The sequence below is a fragment of the Centruroides vittatus genome, unplaced genomic scaffold, assembly GCF_030686945.1.
Source record: "Centruroides vittatus isolate TY-2023 unplaced genomic scaffold, ASM3068694v2 contig_1159, whole genome shotgun sequence".
Taxonomy (NCBI): domain Eukaryota; kingdom Metazoa; phylum Arthropoda; class Arachnida; order Scorpiones; family Buthidae; genus Centruroides; species Centruroides vittatus.
Window position 1 is genome coordinate 1,899,981 of NW_027120745.1, and position 19,061 is coordinate 1,919,041.

Consider the following 19,061-nt stretch of genomic DNA (forward strand, 5'->3'; position numbering starts at 1 on the left):
ATCTCATGCAATTCGACACGCGTTAATATGGCGAATATGTTTACTTTCGCATCGATAGGATATTTTAAATGATGCTCTCGCCTTTTTTCTTTTAATTTTTAATATACACTATAATCTATGCATTTTGTACACGTGTACAGCGCAGAGGAAGGCGTGGGTGATGCAACCTTGACCTCTGCTTGATCGTCGATCGCTTGTTTACAGATGCCAGAGCGGAAAGTACGTGCAACACAACTTAGTTATTGTGTAAACAGTTGTGACTACGCAAACTACTTGTCAACAGTATACTGTCAAGGATGTGAGAAAGTTACTGACGCAGAATTGTAATCTGTTAAATATATATATATACGAAAAGAAAAGAAAAAAAAATAGAATAACAAATCGTTGCTAGTCACTCTTTAGTAATTATTACAAAATTTTTGCGAGATTAATTCACTAGATGTCACCGCTTTATCGGTTTTAAGTGTTTTTGCCAACTGTTGCCATAAATAACTTAGACTTATTCTTTTCAAGAATTAAGTTTCATAATGGATAAAATTATCGGCAGTTATTTTTATACTTTGCTAGTACTTTACTAGCAATTCTGATAATTCTAACTTATGATTTATCCTTTTCTTCTTTTTCTTTCTCTTTTCGAAATAGGAAAACCAAGCCAAAATTACCATCTCTTTCTAATATATATATCAATTTTAATATAGCTTTTTTTTTTTGTTTTTAAATTCTCGTTGGTCACGTATGCATTTTGTTTATTCAATCTATTGTTAATATCGTGTAAGAAGAATCTGTTCCATATATTTTAAGAAGGAGAAAGAGGCAAAAAGAAAAGCGATGAAAATTTATATGTAGTGTATTTAAATAGAAGAAACGTAACACTAAAATCCTAAAGATAGATTTATTGGAAAAATTAAAAACGAAGTCCTTTCTATATCTCGTTCCGTAAGATATTAAAGGTGAGCTATTTTCTACATAATTTAACTTTAAAATTAATTTACAGATAAATTATCGATTTATAGATTATTTTAATTAGTTTATATTCTTTAGTAATTACAGGAAAATTTAAATTACTTTAGTTCTCTCTCTCTCTCCTTTTTTTTAATTTTTATAAATTAAAGAGAATTTGTAGATGTATTACTTTATAAAAAGTCGTATGTAAAAATTGTAAGAGGTAAGTAATATTGTTTTTGCATGGCCTATTGTAATATGTAGAAGGGTGCAAAAATGTTTATAATTTAAAACATTCTTTATTCGAAGCATTTTCGTAAGGCCCGATATAAATGATTGCGGTACAAAATACAGATTTTTTTTGTAGGCTGGCCTCTAAAATAACTTAATTATCTTTGTTTATATTAGCTGCTTAGTAAAATTAATCTGCTCGGTGTTTATTACGGGAAAAGATTATTTAAAAAAAAAACAAAGTCGATAACTATGTAGGAGTTAAGTTATATCTGTAGATAATTCGATTTGTTTCTTTTGTAGCAGATTAATTCGATGATTTATCGATATTGTATCTTTCGCATTTTATTAAGCATTAATAATATTAATACACAAGTTAGTTTTATTTATAAATCGGATGTTTTCTCGCAGATTTCTAATTAAATTCGATCGGCATTGCCGTAATGGGGTGTATTGTTCATTCGATTAGTATTAAATCAAACGAGTGCATAAACACAAATACTTAATTGGACCTGAACGAATGTTTTCTATACAATGTTCTATTAACATGTAAAGTGTTTTAAATACTTTTGCTAAATAGCGCAACGCGTAACACGTTACAAATAAATAATTGCAACGAATATATTTATATACGCGCATAAAATTTCAATAAATTCTAAGAGAATCCCGACGTTACGAAAGTAATGTAATAACCGCAAGAAAAGGAAAATATCAATTATATACGTACAGTACGGTACACACGCGCGTGATTTACACGTTAAAGTTTCGTCAATTATCAATTTTTTATAAAATTTAATTTATCCCGGCCGTCATTATTGTAGAAGATAACATTTTATTTAATATTCGACCTTGACCAAAAGACAATTTATAGATCATTATCTATATTTGCATTCTCTGACGTCATCACCTCCGTGTAAAATGTTCGAAGTAGTTCAGGCATTTAATATTCCTTTCGATCTCTTAAATCTAATTCCAGCCAAATTTAAAGTTGACAGGAAAAGGATCACTGATTTATGGACGTAATCTGCTGCCGAATAGTTTTATAACTTTAGAAGAAAACTTTATAACTCGGCCGAGACATTATAAGCCGCCACCGAGTTGACATTCTTATTTTTTCCCCTTCGTAATCTACGTATATCTTTAATAAAATATATGTTTCTTTTTATCTTTAGAATAATGTTTTAATCGTAAATAAATCAATGCTTATTTTTCCTCCTTTGCGCTCTAACAATTTTTACTTCATTTAGGGCTTTTCCACCAATGCAATAAGGATGAATCATTCAAAAGGATTATACCGGCATAGGAAAGATAGTAAGGATTTATCGTAAGAAAAATCGATCTTCTTCTTCTTTTATAAAAATATATACACCTATATTTATTTAAACTTCGGTCGTAATAATTGCTTGGTCTAACCGAGAAATAATAGTAAATATACCGTCCTTTATAACTTAAAAAATTAATAATAGGAAGTTATATAAATGGCACCGGGTATTATTTTTTGCAAATATATTATCGCAGGTAAAAATATCTTAATAAAAATATTGAAGTGTGTTCGCGAAATGAGTTATGTAAGTAAAAATATATTGCAGGAAATATAGTAATGTGACGCAGCAGAAAGGTAAAATAATATGATTAGAGGATAAAAGATAAAAATAATACACACACACACACACGCGCTAGATAAATAGTTTATCTTATTTTTGTTTCTTCCTTTTTTTTTCTCCCCTTCCTTTTATTTTTTCTACAGTTTCTTGTCGGGGTCGAAAGTGTTTATTCTCTCATCGAAAGCCTTTAAAATTTTTTAATAAAAACCAATTGTTATTGATTGGAAATTTTTCGTGCCTTAAAAAGCTAAATAAACAGACGAAAGAATGGCGACGATTATCGCCATTTATCTACCTCGCTCCTAAGTTATAACAATGAAAAGTGTATTATTTAGATATAGATTAAGGCTTCTCGTTTAATTATAATATAAATAATATTTTCTCGTTTAAAAAAGTGTTATTTATGGATGCAAAACATTTTTTATTCGTAAACATTAGAAATATTCGAAAATAAATTCTACGAAACGTATATTTTAAACGATGTGTAACGGTGGAATTTTTAGCGGAACTAATATTTTTTTTTTAATTGTAAATATATATAAACAATAATCTAAATTTCACAATATTTTTCATAAAAAATATATATATATAGATGAGTCTGAAAAATATAAATATTTTTTATTTATTAGTTTTAATTCTGGTTATTGACTTCGAACGGTCGGTTCGAGTGTTTTAACGTTGGTGTTTAATGTAAAAGTTTATCGAAGAATTAAAAAATATACACGTTTAATAATCGATGCAACGTGTTTATGCAATTGATAAATCAAGCGAAGGGAACATCTGCCGAACAGTTTCGTTCTAATAAAGGTAGAACGTTTATGTACTGTTTTATTGTATTGTTATTATTTAAATAGGTATTATGGTATTTATAATTTATATTCTTTATTAAATTTAAAATTAAAAAAAAGGCCTACTTCACGCCATCCATTCCCCCCTCCTCCTATCATAAATATAAATTACAACATAATTTATTATTGTAGAAATTCTTATTTTTTCTTCATTTATACAATTGTATAAAGGTATTTCTTCGGTTTTTACAGGAAATTAATTGTTTTATTGCTTTATATATACGACAGTGTTACGTTTGATTTAGAAAAACAAGTCAATACTATTATATAATTATAAATATGAAATATGGCTTTATTACTGTCGATAAAGCTGTTAAATAAAATTGGCTCCCGTTTAATTTTTTTTAAATTTAAAATATATATATATACGAATAAATAAAATACTAAGGCGGGTATACCGTAGGTAGGAATAAAATTAAATATCCTTTAAAAAGTTGATATGGATACGGACTATTAAAAGAAAAATAGATGATGATAGAGATTGTTCGGATGGAATTATTTAGTGGAGTGACACAGATTTATTAAAGAAAACCGAGCAGTGATGGACGAAAATTGAATATCAAAATATATTATTTTAAGAAAACTTTGATGATAGAATAGATTTTTTAATAAAATGGATTAATGATATAAACATTTTTAAGCCTGTGTTATATATATGTATATAAAGAAAACTGAGTAGTGAAATGGATTCCGCATAGAAAATTGAGTAGTTAGATTCTTTAAAGAGAATTGTGTAATGATTTAAAAATTCCTAATAAAAATAGGATAGTCGTCATGTGAATTATTTATAAAAATAATAATAATAATAATGATAAGAAGAAGAAATAGGGGATAGTGATGTAGATTCTGTCGACAAAATCACGATATAAACATTATTGGAAAACGCTTTTCGGAAGAAACAAAGCTACATAAGCCGAGTCTTTTATGCAAATATTATATAACATAGCTCGATAGTTATTAATTTTGCTAGAAATGAGAATCGTCTGAAAAAAACATTACGGTTTATTAAAGTTGCTAGATTGAGGCTAAAAGCATTATACGCATTTATATTTAGTATATAAATATTTTATTTTCAAATTTTAAGAGTAAGACGAGACGACCATTTGCAAAATATTGGTAGAAAGGGCTTGTTTTTCGCTTTACTAAACAGATTTATCAAATTTGTTATACCTTTTCTTTATATATGTTTGAACCAGTTTATAACTCTGTCGTGTGTCACGCTGTTTCGAAAACGATTCGATGTTTATGTTTCCTCTCCCTCCCCCCAGTAGTTTACGTTGCGTACATAAAATACTTTTGTATATTTAAATACATTGTAGATTTGAATTTATTAAATAATTAAATTCGAGTATATACGGGGTACTTATCTTTATAACTCTAGCATATTGTACGATGATTATATTTTTATTTGTAATTATTCTTTTATTAATAAGTACTTCAAACTATTCAGAAATCGTCGAAAATATCCCATTGTGTGTAGCTAAAGAATAGAAATTAAATTTGTTATTAAGCTATTATTAATATGTAGTTCCTTACTTCGTAACTTAATTCCACGCAACACAATTGCATTAAAATGTAGAAACATCTTTTGTAACACGGCTTTGCTACAAAAAAAAAAAAAAATATTTCGAAATGAATTTATTTGTTTAACAGAGGATAAGATTATATAAAAATTATTCAAAAACATTAATATTTTTTGAAACTTTATCACTAAAGATTATCAAAAAAAAGAAAAGGAAAATAACAGTTTATTTTTGGTATTTTCTTTAAATGGGGGTGCGAATCGTTAAGGACGTTATAACAATTGCTTTTTAGCTTTAATAATAGAGGATATCTTTCATAAAATATCATTTAAAATATGAAATAGTATTGGCTTCTTTCTGCTTTGAATGATAAAAGATAAAATAAATAACAAAAATTAGTCAAAACAAACTGTCCGTCTCATAAATATATCAGATCGTATCACTCATTTATTGACATAAACAATATAATGCAGTGTTAAAATTTATCGTCTTAACGTGAACTTGGAGCTACCGTGTCCAGTAAACAACACAATTTATCCTAAAATGATAATAAAAGTTGTATGTAGGATCGTACTTATGTTTAAAGATTAAAACTCTGTTTCCACAATGGCCGTTTGCCTTACGAATACAAAAGAAACAAATAATAGTAATAATAATAATAACGTTGTTTATGTACGATGCGATTGGTAAAGATTTTGGAGTTTTCGAGTTACAAATTTGTTAAGCAAAATAGCAAATTGTGTAGGACCAAAATACACTCGATTAGTGTAATAACCTTTGACGTTTCGAGCAGACATTGCGCTCATAAAATTAAACGGACGATTTCAAATCATTTGTTTCGTTTTGATAGATTATAAATCCTTTCCAGAATCGATTTATATGCAAAGATATAGAAACTATCAAGACATTTCACGAATAATAATAATTAAATAATGCTATATTAAAACGTATTTGTAATATTTTAATCGACTCGTAAAGCGAGGACAAGAGAGGGACCGATTATAACAATCGTTTGCCATCACTCGAGTAATTTCCATAGACACCAGGTTAATATTAATTATAGTAAAAACAAATATACGTATGGTAAGAGTCTAAGCCCATTAACGGTTTTCTTTATTAAGATTGAACTTTATCGTGTCTAAAGTTTACAAACTTCTAACTAGCAATTAATGTATGTTAACGGCGACGAAAATCCTTACAGGAGCTAATAATTTATACTTTACAAACGTTATAGGTCTATGTTGAAAATGAACATCCAAGTATCAATTTGACTCTTCGGCATTGCCGAGAAATTTAGTCATTCTGATACATTAGTAATATATATTCATACACCAGCCGAGTTTTGATCTTGATATAAAAATTGTCATATGATAATTACGTGTATTCTATCATCGTTTCGCTGCTAAAAACGGAAAGCTGGAGGGACAAGGTGCACAAAATAAATTAAAGAAATAATAATTATTAAACATTAAACTTTCGCCGAGTAAGAAAATGTAACAGAGTAGGTTAATAAAGAGATTTTTTATGATATGTGATTTGGAGAAAACTCACGATTTATGGTAGAAGGAATATGATACGTGACAGAACTCACATAACGATCATTCCCCATTCCTACAGTTTCATACATATACTATTGTTACCTCCAAGATTGATAATAAAAAAAAAGAAGGGAAGAAAAGGAAGCAAAAAAATCTTTACCGGCATAAAATAATATAAATTATTATCTGGCTTTATATCGAATTGTTTAACAAGAAAACAATTACGAGAGCGATAAATGTAATAAAACCCCGACAAATCGCGCGTAGATTACTGGCTGAGTTTTATAAGGATTTCTTTCTTTCGAAAAAATATGCTAACTATTTTTAATTTCTTTTCTTTTCCTACGCAATGATGTTATTAAGATTATCGGATTGCTTCAAGCTTAATCATACTATTAAGTAATCGCAATATTAAAGAAATTTATATACTTTTCTCAATAGATCCCAACCGGTAATTAATACTTCGATTTTATAATACGTACATATTAGTAAATACGACAATAAAAATGAATTATATTTACCGATAATTAACAAATAAAATCGTATTGAAAAGTTATCGATAAGTAATCACCTTCGAATTAATCGATAAGGCGATAACCGATGGAAATTTTTGCGCCATTTATCTGATAGAAAAGAGCGTAGAATCGGTAATTAATACGAAATTTAATTAGGAATTTACGGTTTATATTTATTTTCTATTAACAAACAAAGCTAGATCAATAAGGTGTATCGATAAATGGTAACGTGGCATCGTTAAATATTAAAATTTTAAATATTTAAGAGAGAAAATTTGCCGAGGTTCGTTTAATAATCGGAGTCTTTTTATAAGAAATTTCGTTAATTTTCTAGTAATTATTAAATAGATAGAGAAAGAAAGGTTCGATTTAGACATTTATACTCTTCGATTATTTTGAAATTAATATCGGTCGGGTTATAAACTCTCTTAATGTTTCGCCAACCGAAGATCTCCTTAAGGAATATAAACCTTCTAACCATGAATAATGGTCATTCAACTAGTTGGGAAAATGACGACAAATAGATAAATCGATAACATAAAGAAAGTAAATGATATTAGTACATTGCTATGATTTATTACTTCTATATTTTTATTTCTATTTTAGTCCGTTCTCGATTTATCTGATGGCAAATTAAGCCGAAGAAACCCGGGCTACGTATAACGCAATATATAAAGAATACAGTAAAAAACACAAAGGGGGGGGGAAATAAATAAATATAATAATAATGAAATGCATATATATATATATATATTTTTCTGCTAATTTAAGATACTCGATATTATATTATGGAAATAAATAAATATACTTAAAAGACTTTTTGAAGATTTTATTTATTTTGCTGGTTGGAGCTTTAATGAAAATGATAACCGATAGATGGCCCAAGCACAACTCTAAACAAAACATCACCGGAAAAGAAAGTTTGTTTAGCTTGTTATCAGTTTAGCGAGTTTTATCAGTTTGACTTTAGTCTATTTATATCAGAATCGAGTCTTCTCTGATAGTATTTTCTAGGTTAGAATCTCGGTTAAAAGATGTTCGCTTGACCGATAAACAAAAATTCAATTTTTGGCGGGAATTCAGAATATTTTAAGGCCTAATTTGCATATTTTAGAGATGAAAAAGAAAACTTTTTTTAACATGCAAAATTCTTACTACATAAAATGGCTGTTAAAAACTTTAAATGGTTATTTATTTTTTATTTTTTTCATTATAAAACGCGTTGTAAAACTTTACGCTTATTTTTTCTGTATTTTCTTTTATTTCCTCTGTAAATTATATATTTTCAAAGACAAGTTTTTGTAGAGATAAAGTTAGATAAAGTAATCCCAATAACACAACTTCCTTTCCATGGATACAATAAACAAACACGGGAAATCCTTCTCACGTACCTATATATCTTTCTAAAAAATATAAAAAAATATACGATACATATATATATATATATATCCTACCATAGATTTTTTAATAGGAAAAGAACAAAAGAATAATCTTTTACAACTCATAAAGTAAGTTTTATAAAATTATAGATCTATTTCTGTGAAAGTTTTAATGTAGATTTCCGTACAACTATTGAAACTTCATTGTTATCATTGAAAAGAATTGTACGATGAGGGTATATTTTATTGAAACAAAGCGTAACGAATAGGGGGAAAAAAGAGGCAAAAAGAAAAGGAAAAAAAAAAAAGATATTTATCGGCTATTTTCGCAGTTAAAGTTCTAAATATTTAGCGAGAATCCTTATAAATTTACAAAGTAATTAATGATTATCGATATTATCTGACGTTTAAAAACGATATAAACCGAAGAACGAACGATAGAAATTTTGTAACTTTAAATATAATCTGATAGATATCTACTGCATTTCGGGAGAATACTTCTGAATATGATTTTCATGCGGAAGTCACAAGCAGGAATTTCACCTCGGGAAAAATAATTCTGCATACTCTTGATACATATTAATACTTTTCGTTCCACTACAGTAGTCAATAGTATCTTTTTCTGCTACTCTTCTTCTTATATACGTTATATATAAATATATATATATATATATATATACACTATGATGAACATAAAGGTTTTACTATGAAATAATCTCTTGTTATTTCATAGTAAAACCTTTATTTTGAATACTGGAAAACACGGGCGTTAAAAATTTGATGAAGGGGATAAATTATTCTTAAAATATTGTATTAAATTCCAATTTTAACTGGAATAATAAAGAAAAAAAAACGTTTGAAAAAATCAAGTTATTTAATAAGTTCGTCAAATGCATTATTTATTGAATAGTAGAAAAGGAATCGAAATTTTCTTACACGCATTAAAATTATCACCCAAGAAAAATTCTTTTTCCACTGTTATTTGCTATTTATTTAATTATATTTCATATATATATATATATATTTTTTTTAGAATAAAAAGTGAAAAAAAATATTTCATCAAATCGATAATCTGTGCTTAGGTAAAGAGTATCAAAAAAGAGGGAAAGAAAGAAAAAGAAAAAAATTAGCCTCTTTTCACTGATAAGTTCTCTACTTTCCATATTTACCCAATAAATATTTCTCTCGTCTTATATATATATATATATATATTATATAGTATTTTTTAAATGAAAGATCTAAAATTAAGTCATGTGAACTGTAAGATGTGGCCGATCGGTTAATGACAAAACGATGATAATTCAAATACGACTCGCGGTACCAAATTGCCAAATTCGACCAATGAAACGAAATATATTCATCTTAGTAAAATAAGAAAGAAGGGGGAAGAAAGGAAGAAGGAAAAAAAAAAAAAAAAACTAAAAATTCCACCAAGTTCTTAAGTAGAAATAATAATCAAAAAAGAAACGAAAACATTCAGCTTCACGCTCAATTTGTCTACTTAGTTCTTTCTCTATCCATCTGCCGGATGCATTATACTTTAACGGCAATGGGTTATATTTTGGTGATCAGAATCATTCATAAAGAAGAAGAAGAAAAAAATAATAATAACAATAAAATAAAAATAAAAAAGGGATGTCGCATTTTGATTTCGTTCATTTGCATACTCCGCTACATAATTATCGTGGCGAAGTTTTTTTTTATTATTATTATTATTATTTTAATTCTGTTTTTTTTTATTCCATATTTTTACTTTGCCTTTATTTTAAATGACAAATGACTGATGATCAAATGCAACTCGCTTATGTTTTTATTTTTGTTAAGTTACGATTTGATACGATTAGGAATGCATTTTTGAACAGGTTTTACCAAAGGGCTGCTCAAAAATGTATTTCTATTCGTGTTAAAAGTGCATTTCCGAACGGTTCGAAAATACTTTACTATTTTTGAACGGTATTAAAAAAACATACGCGCTCTCAGTACTAAATATCGTCGGTAAAATAGTACACCATCGATTAAATATTCGAACACTCGATATCTCCTGCATACATCTTTAACGTAAATATATATAAAGATAATTATTATTAATATAAACGAGTTAGATTAGAAATGGAGTATCGTGGTTATAAATTTTTATATTATTTTTTTTTTTTATTCCTTTAAAGTTTATACAATTCAATAAGACAATTGGGGTGAAGAGAGCTTAATCTTTAATCGATGTCATATAATTACTCGTTACGTAAACAGGTTCGATTGTAGATAGATGGATCAATTGTTAAATATTGTGATGGTTTAATCAATATAAAGGACAAAATATTTACCGGAACATAAATTAATTCGAAAATACGCAAAAATAATTTTCTGGTACGTTTTTAATGAGTTTTTTTTTTTTTTCTTGAATAAATACAAAATTTATTATCCGTAAATTTACTTGCAACGGATTAATGTTTATTAAATAAAATTTTAAAAGAAAATTATATAATTGATAAATTGTGGAATTTAATACGTAGATTAAATGCTTCTATTTTTGATATAAATTCTTTTTTGTTTGATAAATAGTTTATAGTTCTTTTTAAAGGTTAGTTTTATCATTCAGTAATGACCTTGTGGATTGTGAAACGAAATGAGATACTGTAACATAGTTGCAGTTTACAACTTTAAAGATTGTTATTAGTGTGTGTGTGTGTGTGTGTGTGTGTGTGTGTGTGTGTTTTTAATATATTATTTTTTTAACTTGATTGAATAATTTGTTTTTCGGTCAGGTTGTTATAAATCAAATTTCTTAAAAAGTTCATTTCGAAGTTATGTGAATATATATACATATGTACGTGTGTACGTATGTTTAAATAAACAAATTCGGTATTATTACTGTATTGAGAAGTTTCGCAATTCTATATACCGAAAGCAGACAAAAACCTTTTCATCTTTTGGAAAAATAAACTGGTTACATTCATACCAAACTATCTTTTTCATCAAATAAACCTATCCGATAACAGAATTTGAGTTTACTAACCTAACAAATCATCTTTTATCCAAAAGGAAATGAATTTACGGATAATTCAACATTCTATTTTATTCAAAGACTGAAATTATAAAAGATCTACAATAATAGACTTTGCTAGTGTCGTGTCTAACACGGGTTATACGTACGGTACCATATACTGTTAATATAAACAAATAACCAAAGGGGTTTTTTATATATATATATATTATTATTATTAATATTTAAAATTGACTTTTGGAATTGCTACTTCCATTTGTGTAACTTTACTAGAGATGGGGGCTTTGAGGAACGAATAGGAAAGATAGAAATTTTAATTTTCGTGTTTATATCGGTTGCGCGAGTAGTTACGTCCGACAAAACAATAAAAAAGGGGGCTTCTTTTTTCCTCCTACTTGTTAAAAACTGAACAGAAATTAAACAACCGGAACCGGGTCAGCAATCAGCACAATCTTCTATAGATCAATACAAGCGGCATAGGTATTGTTGTTCTGTACATGTGTACAATACGTGTTACGTGAGTGACCTTCTTGACTTACATGTGTACCCGGTGTTAGTTTACTTTGAATTAACCGTCTTTATTCGATGTTACTACGAGTGACTACGGATACGGAAAAGTCGTATTTTAAACTCGAAAACTTTATGTACTTTTAGTTTCTTCCGTCCTAAAGTTTCTTCGACCGACATCGACGGTAAAAGAGACGATTTTAAAACGTACCCTTTGCCTTAATCGTTAAGAAAAGTACGGGATTGTTCCGATAGGAGTATAGTTTCATCCCTACTTGTTCTAATTTCCTTTATTTTAACACTACATTTTGTTTACCCCGGGGTTGTCCTATATAAATGTAAAAATTTTTCCTTTAGTATTATATATTTAGGTCGCTTAACAAACATTGTATATATAATATGTCACTAAATAGGGAAATAAACATTTATATCAGACAATAAAGAAAACAGAGTCGTAAAAATAATACAATTATCTACAAACAATAACAATTTAGATAAACTGTTTACTGTTAGTTTAAGTTTTTCGACACGATATGAGAACTTTTAATGCGTGTTTTTCTTCTCTTTTTTTTTACGTAGAAACAAAAAAAATACAGAATTATTACAAAATATCGTATAATTTTTCTCGTTTTTCATTTCTAAATTTCATTTTTTTTTTTTTTTTAAATTTAAACTTAGTCATTCTTGACTTATTTTATTGGTTGATCATTCCTCTTTTATTATTCTTATTGTGTAACTTTAATACATATTAAATAATGTAAGGAATAATAATATTACAGAAAGAAAAGTAAATTCTTCATTTAATGAAGGTGAGAATTTTTTCTGTACGTGTACCTATTTGTAGTTTATATATATATATATATATTCTATACATACCTGATAGAGTGTAGGGAGTTTTTATGACGTAGAAGGAATAAACTAACAAATAAAATAATAAATTATTAAGGGTTGAAGCGGGTTGAAGGCTAACTTATTATTTAATAATCGTAACTTTTCATTTAGTCGTATGGTTTAAACCGAAAATATTCGATTTATCTGAAAAATGGCTGACACAGCGGTTGATCTTGGTTTCAGAGATAATCGCAATTCATTATTATTTGAAATGTTTATATTATCGAAAAGAGGATAATCGTTATTAATATTAATAATTTTCTTACTATTTACGAGAGAAATATTCATTAATTTTCGCAAAATATGAAGGGATTGATTATTTTTAAATCCAATTAAATTAAATTCTTAGTAAGGCCAGCAATAATAATAATAATAGTAATAATAATCTTATCTAACTTCTGTAAATATTTAATAAGGAAATCAGATTTATTACAGAGATCAATAAGTGTAAAAAATAATACTAAATTATTAAATATATTTTTTATATATATATATACACATATATAAATAATATACATTAGGATAGGTAAGAAAATTAATTAAGAAGTCTTTTATTTAAGAAAGAAAAAAGAATTTATTTTTTTTTAATTTAAATGAGAAGTGCTGGCACGTTAAAAAAATTATGTTTAATTAAAATTGATGGATTTAATTAAGTTTAAGTCGATTTATGAGTTTAAAGCGATTTTAGGGAAGTTGGTTTTTGAGTTTACGCCTTTATCCAGATGCGGTGTATCGAATCAGCTGCTCGGTCCTAAAGGTCTCACCACAGGTATACGGTTAGGGGGTTAAAAGAAAAAAGAAGGAAAAAAAAATGATGGATATAAAGAAAAGAACTAAGGAAGGAAGCCATTTTTAGCAATTCCCCCACCCCTCTCGGTAGGGCTGAGGTGCACGGAAATAAAATTTTCCGGAAAAATCAATTTTATGACATTTCTATGCTGATGAAGCACATCTTGATGTCTCTTGTACGTCGAACGTAGTCCTTATTCTCGCTGACTTTGATCTCTTAAGGAAATCTAGAATTTAAGAACGAGATTCTGTTACTGCCCAAGTAAAATATTTTAGCGATATTCTACATGGTTTCTCAAAAGTCGAGCTTTATAATCGTCTACCTCTATCTGTCTCCTTCTTACAAATGTTTATTTAGTTTGTGTAAAGCTGCTGTTCGATGTTTTAAAAGTTTAAATATATCCAGTAATGTTGGTGGCGTTTTTCCCCCCTCTTCTTCTACCCATACATTATTATTACTCGTCGGTTTAATTATTAAATTTCGCAAATTACAAACGTCTAGAAGAGAGGAGAGAGAGAGTTTGTGTGTGTAAGACAATAAAGAAGGACGATATTTAATACTTTGTGATATCATCCGAGATATCTTGTTACACAAGACTTAGATAAAACGTCATTTTCGATGCTATAATAATCTTACGGCAATGGTCAATTGGCTGGATTTAGGTTTATTTTTAATAAGATATTGGTCATTTTCTAAATTGGTTATGTTAATTGGTGGCGCTAATTAGGTTTGTGATAGTCGAGTTTATTAGGTGCCATCGCCACTTTGGGCGTTAATGTCTAAAGGAGACTTGTATCCCGTGCATTGTTATGGCTAGAAGTTAAAATTTATATGTACGCGCGTGTGTATATGTATTTATAAACTTTCGTTGTGCTTAAAATAAATTGATAAATAAACGGCATAGAAAAGTTTTGTGTTAGTCGTTGGAGCGAAGGTTATAATAATAATAAAAAAGAGCCACGTGAAACGGATGACGTAAGAGTACGTAACCGAGGAACTATATGTTAGAAATGGAGGTTTTTTTGTGGCGGTCGGTCGAGAAACGTACGCCGAGAAGAAGATAAGCGTTCGAATTTTTGCAAGCAACAAGGTCGATCTTTGCTAGGGGGCAAAGATTATCATAACAAGCTGACAAGTTCCTGTCCCATTCGACCCAATTTTTGTGCTTCTACGATGTTTATAAGGCAGGTGATATGACGTCACGGCTGCGACGCTCCACCGCCTAGAATAACAACGTGTGTCTCCGCAATGAAAAGTAATTCTGTTAGTTTCCGACGCTCGTCCGATCCGGTAGAGAGAGGTGGTCGAAAATTCATTACGTCATCGGTGGGGTGCCGAGCGGTGGGTTCTTCTCTATTGTGTGTTGCTATGGTTACGGAGAAGGGAGACCGAGCCGGCGGAAGAATATGTTTGTATTTACAGTATGTTGGAGCACGGCGGCTTAATGTTGCCTTTCAAGGCCGATTGGGAAGCTTGTCAACGCCAGTTTAAACGTGGTGCGAACTATGGAATGTGTTTCGTTTGATAACGGTGTGACTCCTATGTGACAGTTTGTCCTTTCGATTTTTCCTACGTTCTGCCATCTCGTTTAACGTCCGGAGCGGTAAGTAAAACTCCCATTTAACGTTCAATTGTCAAATAGAGTAACAACGTGCTCGAGCGCGCTGACGAGGCAGGTAACGTGTGTTACGTAACCCATCGAGCGCGCGCGATTCCCTTCTGTTTTACTAATTACAAATAACGTTTGATGGTAGCCATGTTACTATCTTATCCTATGCGTGCGGGGTGGGACGGGGGCCTATCCCTGGGACAAACCAGCCATTCAACCGTCTAAATGGATTTTCGCTGTCTGTTGAAGTAACAGGGTGTTCAGGCATGAGGACACAATAGTGTGTGCACTGGGAACTCGGCATTGTCCCTCAACCTGCCTCTTACGTCATCGTTGGCCTTCGTCTTTTTTTTCTCTATTCCCAGGCCAGGAACACATAAAAGCACTGGCTGATCCGTGTGCGTGAGAATTATTCGTCTTACCTACACTACCGGAAATTGCCGTTTCTTTTATTGACCAAACGGGGAGAAAAAAGATTTCGTAAGATTTTCGACTTAGGCCTACAGCCTTAAACAACGCCGCTATTAATTACCTAATGACTGGCTTTTTCTGCGAATTAGATCGTTGACACTTTGTGATCTTCGCATTAAAAAACAAGTTCTGTTACAATTGATTCCGTTAGTTGATATTCGATCTCTTGCAGCAATATCGCATACTGCAAATAGGTCATACCTTTTTTTCGCGCAAGGTTTCTGTATTTCTGCAAGGCCGACGATTTGATCTTAAAAATCATATCGTATTCTCTTAAACGATTCCTTCGTCCGCTATTTGATCTACTAAACGGAAAAAAGGTGTAATTCTCTGGTTACGTAGACGAATTTTGGCGTTTTCTTTTATGTAATTGTTGGTCGACTTCCTTGCTTGTACCCGGAAAAACCCAAGTTTCAGAGCAATGACCGCTGAGGGGCCCTCTCCCCAAAATGAACTTGATCTACTTCGACATCGAAGAGCGTCCTAAAAACAATCTTTTTAGCCTTGTGTTTTGATTTTTAAATATTATTACTGTATCTATATTTAGTAACCGTGATAATCTCAGATAATTTCCTTCTTTTATAGACAGTGCTACATTGATCCAGTACAAGACCCAACTGTCACTATGCCAAGAAGGATAAAAATACAGGTGACATTTCACTCTCTTATTCTCTCGATTTAGGTCATTATTTTCTTGTTAAAAATTAAATGAAACGGTCAGAAAATTAATTTAAATATTTACGTGTTGGAGCGCGTGTTATTCTAGTATATAATTTTATTTATATAATGCGGTGCAACTAGTGTCTTACGGTAGTAGTTATTTCAATGCCTTTCAAGGAACTGATAACCTGTATTTCAAGGGCGATCCAGTAGTTTACGTAACTTTTGTCCCGTGATGGACTTCGGACATAAACGTTACAAATATCTGCGGAATTGTTTGTTTGCTGCTGGCCGCTTTTTCTTTCTTTCTCTTTAAGTTATTTTTTATATTGGTAAAAACACGATTGATCTATTCATAAAGAACTTAAATTCTTTTTCTTTTGCACTCGTCACTAAACAGAAGAGAGCGGTTTGACACCCCACCAGAAACAAATATTTGTCTTGCTGCCATAAACCAATGGTTCTGTGTGCTTTTTTTGCGCAACGATATGACGTCAACCGCTTTTCTCTCACGCCCTCGACGATTTACATGCACTAGGTGGTGACATAACAAAGAAGGGACTGTGTGTGTGTTGTGTGTGTCCAGAATTAGCCGCGACGCCCCGGGCCCTGTTTGCTTTAGACGAGCCTGTAGAAACAAACACGTGTTTATATAAGGCAACGTCGAGTTTTTGCCTATTCAACACGATTTAGGGAAGGATTTTTTTAACTTTTTTCTTCCGTTAATTCTAAATCCAAGAGGTAGAAAAGATCGCCGATCACTATAACGACTTTTGATTGACAGCTACTCGTCGTTCATTGGTGGCAGATGGTTTTTAGCCACGCCTACTGATTTCATTTGCTTGTCGGTCTGACAGGTGAAAGTTGCATGTTGCATAAGATCCACGTGCATGTGTTCCCACACCACACTCCACTCTCTGTCTCTCTCGCTCGCTCCGCAAGTGACTCAGCGTCCGTGAGAGAGACGTGACGTCATCGGATGGAAAGGCGACACAAAGACCGGTGCGTCCTTTTACTTGACCGTTATTCGATTGGGGAGATGAACTGACGTCATCTGTCTGAATCGAAAAAAAAAGTCTGCTTACTCTTGTCCATCTGTTCACTCTGTTCTCGCAGCGATTCCGAATCGCGATCGGCATCTTTCGCTTCAAACGACTTTTGTTTCCTCTACCGAAATTTTAAGTCTTATTGTCTTACTTCCCTCCCCTCTCGAAAAGAAAAAAAAATTCCAAATTAGTAACGTTATAAAATTATGTTGTTGTTGTATGACAAATTAAATTTATCGTTGTTATGGTAACAAGATAATTTCGAGGCAGATGATGTCTAAATCTGTTTTCCCTTGTTATTTGATTTCTATGTTATTTTTAACAAGAAAAATTATTACAGGTGTATTCTATAAACGATAAATCTATACGAATCGGACGTTACTTTTAGTAAGAAGTTTTACTCTTTATGTTTGTCAATTCTGTTCTCGTCATTGTTTCCTTGTAAAATTTCGTGTTTCTTCTTGTTTTATGTAAATTCTGTCTCCTTTCCCACCCTATTAAATGTTTCGTCTTTTAAGAATTTATAATACATCTCTTAATTGTTATTTTCGTCTTATAACTTTCGTGTCTTAAATTCTTTATATTAATAATATATATATATTTATTTATTTATTTTGTTTAGTTATTTCAACAGGCTACAATTTCGATTAAAGAATTAAAAATGAAATCTTAATTTCTGTTTTACTTCTGCTATTTACTAAGTAATATTTTGACAATTTGTTTAATTATCTTCTCGACGTGTATTTTTATTAATGGAGTGAATTCAGAAACGAAAATTTTGGTAACTTTTATTATTATTATTATTATTACGATTAAACGTGGAAATGAACGAGAATAAATTTGAAAAAAACGTGTCGAAAGGAATTTAAATACTACAGAATGTTGTATTTTCAATAGTAGTAGGGATAAATCTTTGTAATTGTTTCATAAGCATTGTTCCTTTGTTTGGAAAAAAATCTCCATATCAAAGAATCTATCGACTAAATTTTCCTAGAAAATACAACGATTTCTAAACAAAACTCCTTATATAATTCTCAGTAACTGTGTAGCGGGTGTATAAGAAGTAGCATCAGGCCCGAATGTTTTTATTCATTTCTGATTATATAAAAACTAGTTTAAATCGGTTCCTTAACGTCTCGCGTATTGCATAATATAATAGCGTGTGCTTAATTACAACTGTCGAACTAAAAATAATTTCTTCTGAAAAATGAACAGTAATGTTTATTTACTCTGTCGATATTAATTTTTTTTTTATATATTAATTATTAAAATAATAATTGGATTTTGAATCGTACATTAATTTCAATTAATTTCGAAGGTTATAGATGCAGTAAATAAGCCCGTATGCATTATTATAGTTAAGGAAACTTAGGCCTATCTGTATTTATCGTTTTATAAATAGCGACTTATTTATCTATAAAACGTCTGCTAAATAAATAATAATGATTCCGTTACGAATCAAAGTCGAAAATTTGAAATGTTGGCTCGAGTAAAGGTAATTAAATG

At 30.0% G+C, this 19,061-nt stretch overlaps 2 protein-coding genes across 4 annotated transcripts in view; one reads left to right on the forward strand and one right to left on the reverse strand.

Annotated features, from left to right (window-relative positions):
* LOC136980625 (3-hydroxyacyl-CoA dehydrogenase type-2-like) overlaps positions 1–19,061 on the reverse strand; it is a 268,457-nt gene that overhangs the window by 216,253 nt on the left and 33,143 nt on the right. The window lies entirely within an intron of this gene.
* The window catches only part of LOC136980551 (forkhead box protein P1-like), a 69,085-nt gene continuing 64,819 nt past the window's right edge, over positions 14,796–19,061 (forward strand). The window contains exons 1-2 of one of the 3 annotated variants that reach the window (XM_067276702.1): positions 14,796–15,372; positions 16,435–16,498. The gene's annotated coding sequence lies outside the window, so the exon portion shown is untranslated. The remainder of the gene's footprint in view (positions 15,373–16,434; positions 16,499–19,061) is intronic. The other 2 variants (XM_067276695.1, XM_067276708.1) reach the window with 2 other exon arrangements.